At 38.4% G+C, this 17091-nt stretch overlaps 1 protein-coding gene across 3 annotated transcripts in view; it reads right to left on the bottom strand.

Moving 5' to 3' along the window:
* The window catches only part of COBLL1 (cordon-bleu WH2 repeat protein like 1), an 82469-nt gene that overhangs the window by 49413 nt on the left and 15965 nt on the right, over positions 1–17091 (bottom strand). The window lies entirely within an intron of this gene.

Below are 17091 nucleotides of genomic sequence, written 5' to 3'. Positions count from 1 at the left end.
ACTGCCCTACACTCAAATTCTGCTTTCCCTCAAAAAACAATTACTCAAGTGCTGGTGTGGGTATCTAATTATTGGTAAATATTTTTTCTCACAGCGGGTGTTAGGACAAGTTCAACCAAACAAGCAAGGAAATGCTGTGTAAATACTGACATTTGCATCCTTAGTCTTGCAAAATATGTGTGCTTTTACATAAACAAACTATTCCAGAATTCCCATTTACACCAACCAGAACAATTCTGTGGGTCAAAGTTTTATCTGTATACAGCAAACAAAATTACTGTTAGTATGACACTCTCCAGTAAGATACTACAAGTATTACCCTGAAGCCATTCTGATGCTCAGCTAAACAAGGAGAGGGAACAAGAACAGCTGAAGTTGATTTAACTACTTTTCTGCTTACCTCCAAGATAACACAGGTTTTTCTTCTCCATTAAAATCAAGTGAATTTCCTTCAATAGCAGATGGAGGCAGAAGGGATGGGGCGTGTGTGTGCATGGCAAGCTCACTGTTGTTCCCTTCCGCTGCTGGTGACATCAGTAAGCTCTACCTATTTATAATCCCACCACCTGACCAAACAGCCTACAGAGTACATCTAGAGATTTGTATAGTCATTAATCCTGACATATCTACTTCAGCCAATTCAAAAGAGAGTATTAAGTGGCTTTGTTATGTCTTCTGTGACTTTATACCATAAAAAGAATCCAATCCTGTTTCCCATGCCCCTTTTATTTTTGCAAGACAAGTTTAATGGGAAGTTTTAGAACTAGGACTCTTCCTTCCCTCCATGCCTTTTAGCCTTCCTCATCTCTCTGTCTGTAAGATACCCAACTAAACAGTTCAGGTGGGAAAATTTAAGTGTTCAGTGGAATGCTTAGGTGGCAGAGACAAATAACCATTTACATCCAGTTAATTTGATAATCAATACTACCTACAGAATTATTGAAGCTTAAGATCTTAATAAATCAATTTCACAAACAAAAGTACAATATTTATGCTATTGGGAAAACAAAAACCAACTTTGCAGTGTTTGAAATAGTATAATTTACAGATGCTTGGCCTCACTGTCAATAAAAACAGAAGCTGCTTAAAAGCAATTCTCATTTAAGTTATCTCCTCCCAAAGTCAAACCTAACGCATCCAGCCACGTGAGGACTGCTTACAATTGAGCCTGCCCAGGGAAAGAATGCAGTCACCAAACTCTGTTGGGCAAGTGCCAAAGGCAACATCCTGCAGGTTCCTATCATCAGTAAATGTTGCTTCTAGATCTGTATCAGGCCACATAGTGTTTTGAAATGGTTTTGTGTACCACTTCAGTGAGAGGATAACATCTGCGTGACTGCATGTGCTGAGTGAACAACACTACTGACAATTCCTTATTTAGCCTCTCTTACCTGAGAAGTCCTTCCACCAGCATCCATCCCCCATTACATCAGACAAAACAGAAATCTAAGTCTGTTTTACTTTACGTGTGTAAGGTTGAATGAAACAGTCAGAAAAATCACTGGTTGTGTTTCAAGTCAACCACACTCTACAACTAAACTTCAAGAACTAGCAATACAAAGAATAAAAATCCTTGAAGCAATTTTAATTGCTTGAAAAGCTGGAGACAGCAATAATGCAGACACAGTCAGACCTGCAGGACTGGGCTTCCAATGTAGCAGTAAAAGTTTGAGTGCAAAGAGGGTATCAACACTGTCTAAAAGACCAACACATTCCCTATGGCTAGTATGTCCTACAAAGGACAAAATATCTGGGAATTCCACTTGGAGGCTGTAGCTAGAAATATTCAATTAATATTCACAATAATAAAATATCTGAGTTTTGGGTTTGTTTTGTTTTTTTTAGTCTTACTGGTATATTGAGGTACTAAATTTTACATACTGTTTCACTACTTGGCAATTCCCTTCTTATGGGTTTCACACAGAATCATTTCATTTGGAAGACACCCTCAGGATCACTGAGTCCAACCATGTCCCTAAGAACCTTGTCTAAATGCCTTTAAAATCCTCCAGGGTTGGTGACTCCACCACTTCCCTGGGCAGCCTGTTCCAATGCCTGACAACCCTTTCCGTGAAGAATTTTTTCCTAATATTCCAATCTAAACCTCCCCTGGTACAACTTGAGGCCATTTCCCCTTGTCCTATCACTTGCTACTTGGGAGAAGAGACCAACCCCCTCCATGCTACAACCTCCTTTCAGGTAGTTGTAGACAGCGATAAGGTCTCCCCTCAGCCTCCTTTTCTCCAGGCTAAACAGCCCCAGTTCTGTCAGCCATTCCTCATCAGACTTGTGCTCCAGGCCCCTCACCAGCTTCGTCACCTCCTCTGCGCTCTCTCTAGTACTTCAAATACTAAGCATGTTAAGCAGTAAATTTATCACTATTGAAAAATTCTGTGGTTTTCATTCAGGGAGTCGCCAATGGACTTTAGTACTATTGACTGCAATAAGCAAGTGCTCAACATTTCAGATAACCTGAGAAGAAGAAAGGAAAGGTTTTCTTTCACTTTCTACAGATATGTCCCTGGCTATTTCCCTTGCATCTCAGAGAGGTTACTTTTGCTTTTTCACCCACTGATATCACTCAAAATAGGCTATTGGTATCTTTTTTTTTTTATTTTAATAAGTTCCTAGAACACTTGTGAAAGGTAAAATGCAGAGAATTTTAAAAGATGTAGTGGGAGAAGAGCTTAGACAGGGCATTAGGGGAAAAAAAACCTAAGGGAATGGAATTAAAATGTTTTGCTAGAATTTCTTTAGGATTAGAATTTTAAAATGCTTTTCATTTTTTCCATAAAGCATCTAAAGTACTCATCTTGGCATTGCTGTATTAGCAAACATTCCCTAAAAAGGAAACATCAACTGATGAGTACCAGCAGCAAAAGGGAATGCATGTGAATGGATCATAAACATTGAATTGATTTTATTTCTTGTGAGCATGCTTTAAAAGAAGTAAACAATTGCTAAACATCGCTAAATACAATGACATTACAGTGCTAAATACACAACACTTCCTAAAGAGTTTCCTGTATAGGATACATTTTTCTTAATAGTACAGAAGTTTCACACACTTTAATCCACATAATCATTTCCAAGACTGAAAGGATATCAAGATTTGCATATACTAGTGAGGAAAGTAAAACAAAAGCTTCCCAATATCCATTTTTAGATCTCTAATACCTTCAGATTCACTTGTTTTCTGTCATTACTCAGAGCATTGAGTATTTCTGCACTGGGGAATAAAAAACAGGAAAAAACAACAACAAAACCCACCACAAAACAAACAAACAAAAAATCACACCCCCCCACCCAAAAAACACAACCAAAAAACCCCACAACAAACCACACCCCCAAAAGCCCAATGGGCTGTTAGAACTCAACGTATGAGTATCAATTATCTGTACATGGAAAACCTGGTCACAATTATTATCTATTTTTTTAAAAGTCCCCAATGGGGACATTTTTGTGAAGTTGGGAGCTCATTGAATCTATTATCTCTATTGTTATACACAAAAGACTGTTTTTTTAGATTATCTGATATTTCATCGAACCCTGAAATAGTAATGATTATTTTTTTTAAATAATACCCATGAGAAACTAAAGTCTGAAAGCAGCAAGAATAGCAGGAAACCTGGATTACTAGGCTAAGAACAGGCATTGTTCCAGATTAAATTCCTGCTTTATTAAATAAATATTCTGTTTCTTCAGTTGCTGTGTACCTACTGAGATGACATCTCATCTGTGATGGATCAACAGTCAAGGCTCAGGGGAAAAGCAAATAGTTTTGTTCTATCAAGAAAAACTGGAGAAGAGAGCACAGACAAGAGACTTCCGAATGTCTTGGAAGCAGACCAAGAGCTTGTTTTTCATATGCAAGTCACACATCAACAAGGGAAGTTGATTATAGATTGTATAATAACTCAAGATTAAGGGAAACCTAATTATTTTTCCATTATTAACATTTGGTTTAAGGATTTTATGCGGCATCATTAGGCAATTCTTTTACATGTTCTCTTTTAACTTACTTGGAACAGTTAGAACATAATAAATGGGTACACATACAAATGGTAAACATGATAGCAGAGGGGCCACATCATTATGTCCCTGATATGAAAGCCATATCGCACTCTTGACCATCCCTGTTGATCCTCTCTGAACCTTCTCCAGTTCTACTATATCATTTTGGAGCTGACAGAGACCAGAACTGTGCACTGTATTGTCATTATAGATATATACAGTGGCATAATAATGTTTTCTCTTCTCTATTCCTTTACTGATTCATATTAAATTTAGCTAAAGTAAATTTAATTCATTGTTGTGAAATCCTTCTGCAAGTCTTCAGTCACATCTCCTTTCATTACTGCAAATAATTTTTTACTGCCTGGTCAATATTCAGCTGCTTTTCTAGATTATTAACATGTTGAACTAAGCTCCAGTACAGACCCCTGCGGAAGTCCAAGGTGGCCTCCTTTCACCTTCAAAGCAGACCATTTCCCATACCTGTGTTCTTATTTTTGGGCAAATTATTTAGCCATGCAAGCTCTACTGCCTTATGCCATGTTTGTTTAGTTTTCCTAAAAGGCCTTAGGTTAGAGACTAGCAGAAGTCTTTTGAAAGACCAGAAAGACCGCATCTGCTGGCTTTTCCTCATCCTTTTGGCCAGCACAGCACTTAGATTCTTTTTATATTTTTACTGCATTAAGATATTTACATTGTCGATCCAGTGCTATATTAAAACAGTTCCTCATTTTATTCTGTGCTTGTTGCATCACAGTCTGCAGAGCAACAGATTTTGTTTGTATGTTCAGCCACCAAAATTATAGTTTGTCTTGAATACTAAGGTAGTACTTAAGACCCCTCAGCAAAGCCATGCTAGTTGCTGTGCCAATTCAGACAAGAAGAGAGCGCCTACTCACACAACTTTAGAGTTGAGGCTCTTTGGGGCTGCCTGTCCACAATGTGACTTCACTTGAACTGCTGCATGACCCTTCTACCTCTCTATCTCAATTACCACCTTTTATTCTCATTTTCGCATCGTAGATCACTCATCTCTCTACTCAGCAAAAATTTGCACATTTTATGACCTTAGTCATGTTTCATCTCGGCTGCTAAGGATCTGCCTCACTATCCCACAGTTGTTTTGCTATTTCCTTCTGTGCCAATTCTCTTCCCCAGAGCAATTTTTTGTAACTTCTTCCATGGGACCATCACCTTTTTCTCACCAAAGGCTCCACCTACATTACACCTACAAACATCTGACAATTAAGAATCCATAATATTTCTTGGTAACTGTGTGGTAACACACTACAACTCCCCTGTTTTTTAAGGTCAAAGGGAACCACAAATCAAGGGACTTGTGAAAGTTTGTATGGACAAAGCTCCATAGAGGAACACAAGGAAATACGAGAGAAAAAGAACCCATAAAAAAGAACATAGAAGGGTTAGGGAAAAAGGAGCAGCAAAAACCTCAGCATCTGATGAGAACAAAACATTTGAGTTCATGCTCACTCTTCAGAGAAAGAGAAAATACTAATAGATGTTACTCAGAAAATAATTTACTTCAAACCAAAAACAACTGTAAATTGCAAGACAATCCCCAGCTTCAGAATTTTTGTTATTTAGACATATTTGAGAGTATATGACATTGAAATTGAGGGGTTATTGATTGCCCAGAAGTTATCATTTCAGAAAGTCAGCACCTCTTCCTCCCCAAATATTGAAGTTATAATATAGAAATTGTAAAATAAACAGAACACATAATTTAAGGGACAAATGGCACATTACGGCAGTAGTGGTAGTGCCACGGCACTAGTGGTTGCCACAATTAAATTTTGAGAAATAATAAACTACTAAGGCTGTAAATTTGGGGAAGTTTTTTCTAATATTTTTTTCATGTCAACTTCATATGGCTAGGTAACAGATGGTATAGTATGTTTTTCCTGTTTTAACACAATTCAAAACAAGCTACAGATGGCTATAATGAAATCCTCATTAACACACTTATATTTTCACAGTTTAGTATAGCAATAATGAAACTCTCAGGTCCGGAATTTCCTGTTGGTTAATTAGTGGTTAGGTTAATAGCCTGAGGAAGTGCACAACCCAGAAAGTTTTCTTATTGTTTAAGCATATAATTACTATATTCATATTTCTGGGAAAGCTCTCAAAACAGATTTAATGTCACAGTAAAGCTACCTCTATAATCCTCCAACTGTACTATTTTATTTAGCAGAGTGTGTAGGCAGGAAAGCCATGAACAAGCCCAATTCAGCTGTCCCTGGGAAGTTTCAGCTTGTTTTTATTTTAGAGATACCAACTTACACTTACACAATCCTTCAAATAAACATTACACCAAATCCTCTACAGAAAAGCTAGGATCAACAACTCTTGGTCTATTGCTACAGTTCTGCCATAAGATAACTGATTACTGCTGAAATAATTTTTTTTAATCCCAGTTACTAATCTTCCACAAAAGCTTGAAATACTACATATGCTTAGCACACTAAAGCCGAGATCTAGAAAGAGAAAAAAAGATTCACCAGACATCTTTTACTCGGGTTATTCCCATAAATAAGCTGCTGCTGTAACGTAAACAGGCAGAACACTAGTTCTAAAACTAAAGTAGAAGTGAAGGCTGTGGTATTCACAGCTAAAAGCCCTCTGGGGTTTAGAAATCCACACACCAGTTACCAGCTGATGACACTGCACCTCCATTAGCGGGTTAGTGATGCTACGAGACTAAAGGTGCAGGGAGTAGCCGCACTCACCTCCCAGTCGTGCCCTGGCTGGGGGGTACCGATGCATCCCCAGGTAACTGGTACCTGCGCTGGTGCTCAGGCACAAGAAAATGGGTATCTTGGCAGAAGCAGGTCACAAAATATTACTGAATGTTGTTGTTGGGTTGGTTTTGGTGGTTTTGTTTTTTGTTGTTGTTGTTTTGTTTTGTTTTTAACTGCCACCACCAAAAATCTACACTGAGAAAAATGCAGCACTCTTGTATAAGCAGTAACATACCAAGTTACAGGCAAAGACCAATGAGAACAACACACTGTTTTGTGAAGTGCTAGAGGTTCAAAAGAGGATAGCTACTGCCAAGCCATCCTGAACAGAACTTCATGTGGAAAACTTGACTTGTGACTGAAGTTACATAGTTAAAAATGATACTAACAAACTATTTAAAAGTTGTAATGCTAAAAATATCCTTTAAGCCTCCAAACTCATTTATGACAAAGAACCACAGGGAAAGAATTTGGATTTTCTAACAAACACCTTATTATTTAACAAACACGTTATTATTATGACTATTCTGTAAGATTCTGGAGTGCTCTCATTTCTTCAGAATTTATTTAGACAACATTAAGGAGAACTGAAACAGTATGATCTTCCTTAACAAGCAGAAGTGGGAGCCACACACAACAAAGACTTTCTGGAACACTAAATGTCTCTATGGGATTCAACAACCAAACATATCCAAAAACAAACAACTGGAAAAGACCCACAGAGTTTTTGTAGATCTGAGAATCACAGCTTCAGAGTTACTGTGCTTCCTTAAATGACTCTCAGAGGCCTATAAATATAATAAAAAATGACAAACAAAATAAAACTCCCACAGCGATGTTCTTCTGGAAAATCCCACGCTTTAATTCAGAAACTTTCGGATCCAGTTTCACGTACAAGTTTTGATAATCGTATCCATTCCTTGACAGAATCTGTACTTCGACAGATCTTTTTGTGGCACTGTTGATGTAAGGAATTTAGATGTAGCTTTAACAAGAAGTTGAACAAGTTTCTTGTTTTAACTGTTTACATGAAGCATAATGCTGCTTTTAAAAACCTGTACCTCTGGTCAGGTTTGGTAACAGCCGCTCTTCTCCTCCCAAAACAAAAAGTTAAAAATAATTGCAATGTTTCAATGCTAAACAGTTTGTGAAGCAAGGACACCTTGTGTTTACTTCATCCAGCACCCACTCAGTTCTTCAGAGCTGCATACCTGGTGGTGTTCTCTTAATCTTTTGAGTTCCTATGCTTATTAGATGATAAATTAGGAAAAAAAAAAAAAAAGCAAACATTATTCAAAAGTTCTAAACGTTGTCATGCAAGTTCCAGGTACTTCCTCAAAGTCAAGTAAACATGAGGCAATGAAAAAAATTACGCAGTTAATCACACTGGGATCAACATTAAAATTTGTACTGAAAAGTTCTCCCTTTTAAATGATGATATCAAATAGCTCCAATGAGAATTTGTTTTACAGGAGTTGAAGCTGATTTACAGGAGCACCTTCGTTCCAAAGGGGTAAGAAGCCACCTGGGCAGCAAAAGCCCCTGGTTGCAAAGATGGCACGTGGGAAGGAGCATGCCTCAGGTTTCCTGCTATGCATAAGAGAGGAATGAGGAAGAAAACTATAGTGTTCTTTCTTACTTAATATGCACACATGCAAGCTCTCCAATTCAGATAAGCATGTATCTTTGGAATCAGTATCATGGAAAACTAAGCTGGGAGTGTACCAGACCAACTTCTGGAAGGGGCAGTTAGTCATGCTTGGGGATTCTATCGCATTCAAAAGAAGAAGGCTCGAATGAACGAAGTTGAAAGAACAGGAAAAAAAAGGAAAAAGGAAAAAGGAAAAAGGAAAAAGGAAAAAGGAAAAAGGAAAAAGGAAAAAGAAGAAAAAAGAAAAAAGAAAAAAGAAAAAAGAAAAAAGAAAAAAGAAAAAAGAAAAAAGAAAAAAGAAAAAAGAAAAAAGAAAAAAGAAAAAAGAAAAAAGAAAAAAGAAAAAAGAAAAAAGAAAAAAGAAAAAAGAAAAAAGAAAAAAGAAAAAAGAGAAAAAAGAAAAAAGAAAAGGCAAAGAAAATATGCCTTCCAAAATACAGACTTCATTCTAGATATAGCAGAGATGGTATGGTACCATTAACAAAACAGTTCAAAATATCTCCAAGAAGATCAAACATAACACATTAGCATTCTGAAAGTGCTATTTGCACCATTATGATTTCAAATTTGGAAAAAAAAAAGGCTCAAGTTTGGTTTTGCCTGCTTCAAAACATAATTCTAGAGTAATATTCAGAAGATACTCCACCTCTGTTACACATTATGGTATTGAGAAACTTACTTCTTTATTTTTAGAAAACCTGCCATGAGCTATCACACGACAGGGAGGAGTACTTTACATTGGCAAAAATTGTCAGAGTTCATGTTTCATTTTCCACCATTCTAATATTTTGCTGGAGCACCCACTTGAATGTAGAAAGCCTCCTTTGCACTTCCTTCACAGTAGCTTGTAGGCTCCTTGAAATTGCTACTAGATAAACCAGATATTCTAGAAACTGGGTATAACACCCTGTATTGCACAGGTGTACAGCTCATCACACAGTGCTACACCACTTGTGCACTGTCTCCTCTGTGCAGTAGTACAAAACACATGCTTAACAAAATTTGTATGTGAATCATCCCAAGTTCTTAGAAGCTCTCCACAGAGCAGGACTGTCAATTTGAATTTCTACCTCCTCAGAAAAGATTTTTTTTTTAAAGAGGTGATATAAGTATTCAAGCACTTCTTTTGTGTGGAGTTCAAATACTGAAATCCTATTAAATGAAAAAACTTACAAAGAACATGAATGAATGCAGGAGGAAAGAAGAAAAGCCAACAGCACAGTCAGACAAAGCTGAGTTCTGCTGGACAAAACCAACCAAACAAAAAACCCCAACAAACAAAAAACAGAGAGAAAAAGAAAAATATTTACTCATCCAGTAAGAGGCCTCTTATGTCACAGTAAGTTCACAAACATTTCTAAGTGTCTTATCCTGATGTGCTGCTGAAAAAAATTACACTATTGTAGAGTGATAATACCAGTCACAAAACATTTGGTCTGTTTACCTGGTAATATCTATTCTAGAACTCAGACATACCATGCACCAAGTTTTTATGATTCAGTGTTTTACTTCAGCCCTGTACATTTAGCAAGCCTTCAACAGAAAGGCAAACAGTTAACAGTAGGTGGCTATTTCTGGCAAATTCTTTTCTATCAAACATCAAACGATCCAAGTTAGACACAGTATATCACAGAACTGAAGGAAGAGCATGTATGTTTGTTGTAGTGGTTTTTTTTTTCTCTTGTGAACTGTTTCTAAAACAAAAACGCAACTTTTCAAAAAAGTTCCTAAAGATAGAAGGTTTTATAGATGAGCCCATGTGACTTTTAAAAAAATTTATTTTAAAGAAAAACATTTTGAAAAGGTACCTATTAAAAAAAATATTGAAGGGCATACAGTACACTTATGAATGCCACTTTCACAACAGCCAGCACAGATTTTCTTTCCCAATGAAATAAAGTGCCATCACAGACACTAACAGACTTATTCACAATGCTGAAGTCTCACCACAACTTGAATCACAATGTATACAGGTTTTTAAGTATATTTTTTTAAAATAAAACCACCACCTTTTCATGATCTAGGTCATGAAGCGAGACATTTTGCCAACCAAAATTTCTAATACAGGAAGGACTCAAGCCAGGACCTGTGATACACAAGAATGCGCATGTACATTTCAATATTCTGTTTTAAGAAAGAGTAATCAGAATTGTCCACACGACTTACATTTGAGTCATTGGAAAATCATCCACTGAGCAAAAAACACGATCTAAAGGACAATGAAGTTGTTCCTTATATTGCAATTTATAACAGCCTGAAGAGATTCCGCAGTAACTACCTTAAATCACAGACTCTTTAGTTTACACATCCCCAATAGTGCAGAAGCCTGATGTGTGGTAGAAAGAACAAACAAGCTTCCTAAGTAAAGACAAGTAATCAAAACCTTCTCCGTTACTTTCCCTCACATGCACTTTTTCTGCCTTTGTTTGTTACTACCTGAAAATCCAGGCTTCTAAAAGAATGCATTTAGCTGCAAGTACTAAACTACTCAAAACAGTGTCATGAAAATGAAGTGCAGTCTTTTAACCACTTCTTTTTAAGACTTTTGTTCGTCATTTTGCTTAGATACACACTGCCTTTATATTAAACATAATTTTGTAAAAATGCTACACTTTTTAGCAAAGAATGGAAATCCTTCTGGCAACACTGGAAAAAGAAAACTGCATTTTTATTGCTCACTATTTAAGACTTTCCAACTCCACATAATAAACAGTACAATCTAGAGGTATGGACCATAGTATCACATATTTCTACTGCTGGCTTTAAAATTCTGCAAGAACACAGACCTAACATTCACACACCTTTACTTACCGTTTACAAGCAAGATATGTGAATTCAGAAAAAGAAACAGCTCATTTCTAGAAAAGGCCAAGTATAATTTCTATAATTAGGACACAAATGAGAACGTAAGCACCTGCTTATCAGAGAAAGTCTTTACAAATCAAATATACCATCAAATATACAGCTTGATACTTACCATGCTCTCACATCTTACATTTCTATTACAGAAAAACAAAGCACTCAATGAAGATGCAGAAGTGTCTGTATTACACACGCCAAGGCTTTGCCAGTCCAGGCTGGATTTGTCCCCTTGTCCCCTCCCTCTGCACAGCATAAGCAGCTCTGGGGCGGGCAGGAAGCGCTCCGTGAGAGCAGGGAAACCAAGGCAGTGTGACCAGGCCAACAGCAAATGCAGGCATGGAAACTTCATCTCATTAAAATAACTAACTACTTTTGCAGCAAGAAAATACTGAAAGCATATTCAGAGCATTACAGTATCAACTCTTAGACATTTAAAGCATCAACTTTAAACACTCAAAAATACTGCCAAACACTCTCCTTGGACTGGAGAGTGGCAGGTCAGCTGTTCCTACACTGGGGACAGAGGTAGGCAGTGGCAGGAAGCCCAGGGAACTGCTGCTGAGGCTCCAGCACTGAGCCGTGATGTTAGTGCTCCCACCAGGGCAGAAGGGACAAGAGAGTCTGTTGAGTTTCCCACCAGAGTGGCAGGAAGAAAATACAGACAGGAAAAACCGTACCTTTCATCTGGAGATGTTAAAAAAACTAAGCTGGTTCTGCTCTCCCAGGCAGGCCAGGCGGGTGAAGTACTGAAAAGTTCCTTCCTACATGTTTGCTTGGCGTGAAATATCCTCAACAGCGTATTACTTTCTACACATAAAAACCACAGTCTTAAACCTGCAGGTACTTACCCCACCAAATTTTGAGCAATTCTTTAAAATGGTTCAAGGCAAAGCACAACATAACCCTCAAAGCATGATGCTGCTTTTAAGAAGAAAGTTTCTCTGACATCCTTCAATTAAGATAAAAAATATGCAGATGTCTTGAATGCAAAATAGTATAAACTATCTCCATAAGAAACACTGTGTCTACCTAGACAATCTAATTTTAAAATTAAACCATCTCCCTAGAAAACTGACTACCCAGAAGCAAACTATATGCATATGTAGCATTGCTGGAGCAGATGAGACCAATTAACTGCTCCTTCAAGTTACTGCTACGAAATGACACACTTTTTTTTGCTTTTCATCTGCAATCTGATCTTTCCTTTTCAGTGACCACACCAGCCATTGCTTATTGAGCTGATGTGATAGGTAAAAGAAACTATTGCTCAGAAATCCTCCTTCTGGTTCTCCATCTGAGCAGATTTCAGCAGGGACATATCCTGCCTAACTTCTGCAAGGCAGCAAAGAAATGTGCTGTACTGCCCAAGTCAGACCAGGTCTGCAGGCGGGAGTACAGACATTTCAGGAGGTCACAAGTAATCTTCCCAATGGGGATGAGGGAACCGAAACGGGTTTAAGAGAAGCCATGAAAAAAACCGCCACGAGGTGGCACTGCAGATCGGCTGGATTTTGAAACCACTCGGCTGCTTGCTCTTTTCCAGGCAAATTAGAGCATATCTAATCACATCTGTATAAAACAGGAGACTGGTTCATTAGTTATTCTCCAGGCAACTTATTGTCCAGCAACAAATATCTTCAAAACATAAATCACATCTTAAAAGAGGTACTGTACTGCAGAGAGATCAGGGTATTTTATAAATTCATTAAATAGTATTTAAGAGCATAATACAAGAATTGCATTGTAAAGATACTCTAAGAACTGTTATTTTGAGTTTGTCAGTTAATTTTGAAATAATTTAAGAAAAAAATCCTCATAAATCATGTGCATTTTCATAGAAAAGCTAAAGAATTTTCTTCATACCATGACTTCTTATCAATATTGAGATGGCAAAAATCTCTAACAGTTCTCTTCCTCTGAAAGGATGTTTTCACATCTCAGGTATCCGAGAACTTCATATCTATTTATTTATGCGGATGACTAAGAAGTTCCCTTTGTCTTTCAAATACCCTAGAACAGAACTATTTGTTCATGAATGAAAAGAGCAGAAATTAAATGGTTTAAATGGCATAGCTTTTGTCACTGCAACACAAAACATTTCTGTCCAATTCTTAACAACTCCAGTATCACACAATATTATGATTTTCTTCAAAAGTGCAATCAATATGTAGCCTGAATTTCGATACAACAAAAAGGAATTTACATATAAAAAACCAAGTTTTTAAGAGTAAAACAAACCCCCATACACAACTATTCCTAGACAACACTGTGAGCCGCATCCTTCCATTCCCATGACAGTGAACAGCACTAGGACCGTGGCCACATGTTCCCTTGAGACCATGCACAAGTGAACACTGGGACAAAGAACAAGTTCTGGTCCCCATCACTTGCACATACACATAGATCATGGGAACGCATCTTCTCTGGGTCACTTGGCTACACAGCTGTGTGTGTGTCATTTGTTTTTAGAACACAAATGGCTTCCTTTAAATGAACAGCAAACTAATGCAAGTTTTTTTTTTAAAAAAACAAAACAAAACAAAAACAAAAATACACAAAACACACACCACACCACACCACACCATTGGAAGGACAAGAGTATCTGTACTGCCAGTATGGTATGTTTGACAGCACAAACTAAAACATATGCAAAGCTCCTGTTTCAATGAGCAGTACAAGAGTATCTCAGAAGTACAAATTCTGCCAAGTTAAAAAGTAAACAGTTTAGACAGGTGACTGTTATCATCACATCACTCCCAGAAGGACACAGGAAGCTCTGTTGCAGAAGCCCCATCAAAATGGGATCAAAAGTGTATTTCCCTTTATTTTTATTCAGTTTTAAAATGTAGCCTGCATACATGAATACTTCTTTAACAATTTCAGTAGAACTTGGGAGTGTATCTGCATGGAAAACATGTAATCATGTAACTGCAGCTACCATAATACTAAGTGGTTTGTGTTGAAAGTGCTGGGACAGCCACAAATTAAGTTTGTTAGCAAAAGTTGGTCTAGTATTGAGTCAGACATACAGATAGGGATCAGAAAATGGGCTACAGCTTTGTCACTTCAGATATGTACAGAGGACCAAACAAGCTGTGACTTACTGCAGGGAGATATCAGAATTCACCTGTCAAATTACAGATTACAATAGGTAAAGACAGAGGAAACAGACCGTGTGATTCTGGATGTCTTCATCCTCCTCCTATTCATAATGTCCACCAACCTTCTACCATCTTCTCTAAGGACCAGCCATTGGCTACACAACCTCACTGGATCCCACTGCTAATCGCAGTATGAATTACTAGGCCACACCTTCTAGCACTCACCAACAGCCTAGCTGAATCTGTTTCTAAACAAAAAGGAAAATTAACATGGCTAAATAATGGTTGTTCATAAAACACTTCACCCCAGTGCACTACTTCTGTGTGTGAAGTCACATGGTTTTGCAAGCTCACTGTCAATTTTAGTCTCAATTCTATTTTCTACATATTTGCTGATGTGAAACAACAGGGTTGAATGGGGGATACATCAGTTACAGTAACATTGCAGAGTATGTGAAATATCTTTTAGACTGTAAGCTGAAGTATGATCCAGCAGCTTCTATACCACTAGGTTTCTGGGGTCATAGGTGGTGAATGAGGATACCAAGTGGCTGTCAAAAGCAAAGAATTATAACGATGGCATAAGCTTCCAAGAAAACTGCAAGACAAATTTTACAGCTAGGCCAAGCTATCATTTCTCTTTTTGCTCTTCTTTTTTAGATAAAATTACATGGCTGCATAACTTTATCACAACTGATGCTAAATGATGCAGCTGACTGCAAAAGCTGGTAGCCCGTGGCTTGGACAAGTGTACTCTACGCTGGGTTAAGAACTGGCTGGAGGGCCGGGCCCAGAGAGTGCTGGTGAATGGGGCTGCATCTAGCTGGCGGCCGGTCACTAGTGGTGTTCCCCAGGGGTCGGTGTTGGGTCCAGTCCTGTTTAACATCTTTATTGACGATTTAGATGAGGGGATTGAGACCATCATCAGCAAGTTTGCTGATGACACCAAGTTGGGAGGGAGTGTCGACCTGCTGGAAGGCAGGAGGGCTCTGCAGAGGGATCTGGATTGACTGGAAAAATGGGCTGATTCCAATGGGATGAAGTTCAATAAGGCCAAGTGACGGGTGCTGCACTTTGGTCACAACAACCCCCTGCAGCGCTACAGGCTGGGCGCAGAGTGGCTGGAGAGCAGTCAGATAGAAAGGGACCTGGGGGTACTAATTGACAGGAAGCTCAACATGAGCCATCAGTGTGCCCGGGTGGCCAAGAAGACCAATGGTATCCTGTCCTGTATCAAAAATAGTGTGGTCAGCAGGACAAGGGAAGTGATCCTTCCCCTGTACTCTGCATTGGCGAGGCCACACCTGGAGTATTGTGTTCAGTTCTGGGCCCCTCAGTTCAGGAAAGACATAGAAGTGCTGGAGCGGGTCCAGAGAAGAGCAACAAGACTGGTGAAGGGACTTGAGCATAAGACCTATGGGGAGAGGCTGAGGGAGCTGGGGTTGTTTAGTCTGGAGAAGAGGAGGCTTAGAGGTGACCTCATCACTCTCTATAACTACCTGAAGGGAAGTTATAGCCAGGTGGGGATTGGTCTCTTCTCCCAGGCAGTCAGCAATAGGACAAGGGGGCATGGGCTTAAACTCTGCCGGGGGAAATTTAGGCTGGATATTAGAAAGAAATTCTTTACAGAGAGAATGGTCAGGCATTGGAATGGCCTGCCCAGGGAGGTGGTGGACTCGCCGTCCCTGGAGGTTTTTAAACTCAGATTGGACATGGCACTTAGTGCCATGATCTAATAAACGGACTAGAGTTGGACCAAGGGTTGGACTCAATGATCCCTGAGGTCTTTTCCAACCCCGTCGATTCTGTGATTCTGTGAAAAGACAGAATAATAGAATCATTTAGGTTGGAAAAGACCCTCAAGATCATCAAGTCCACCTGCAAACCTAACACTACCAACCCCTCACCTTCTTCATTGAAAGGGTATCCACATTCAGGCTGTCCATGCCTGTGTTTGGTTTTTTGTTTTTTGTTTGTTTGGTTTTTGTGGGTTTTTTGTTTGTTTTGTTTTTAATAAGAAAAAGAAGAAAGGAAATAATCTCCTCTTGCTCATAGTGAGCAAACCACAACATCCCACTGGGTAACACTGGCTGAAAGTCGCAGCATTCCACACTTCTTATGAGAGAGGGCTGAAAGTGAAGAAGAACACAAATTGAAACTAGAAAGAACAATCTGCTCTTTTTGAGCTTATGTGAAGCTCCATGCTGTGGTCAGTGCCAGCTGTCATCACATGTTCCTGAAGAAGAATATGTATACTGGGTATACTGGTTTGCATACTCGGTATTCAAGACGCTTAGCTTTATTTAGAAGCTGTGTTAAGGAAAGTGTGTAATCAATCAGAATGATTTTAAGTTGCTGTCAGCAACTACCAACAGTGAGAACATATACAACATTGTTATCTGAAAATATGCAGAACTTGTAAGATTAAGCTCTAGAAAACAAAGGAAAATGCTTTAACTCAAACACTGTCAGTGAGTATACATATAAGTATGTATAAGCACGTATAAATCAACAGTCAACCAAATGAGTAAACAGCTATTCTAATAGTGTTTAGAGTTAGATCCTTTCACCTGCAAAACACAGTCTTGCCTATATGCCACAAACAAATATGGATGGATGAACAGATAGCTTAATTTCTTCAGCACAATGAAACAATTCCATATATTCACCAATACTGAGGCCTCATATTGTCATCTCTGGT

The sequence above is a fragment of the Streptopelia decaocto genome (genome assembly GCF_964273445.1).
Source record: "Streptopelia decaocto genome assembly, chromosome: 6".
Lineage (NCBI taxonomy): Eukaryota > Metazoa > Chordata > Aves > Columbiformes > Columbidae > Streptopelia > Streptopelia decaocto.
Note: the sequence above shows the minus strand (reverse complement) of the source record. Positions and strands in the feature narration are given on the sequence as shown.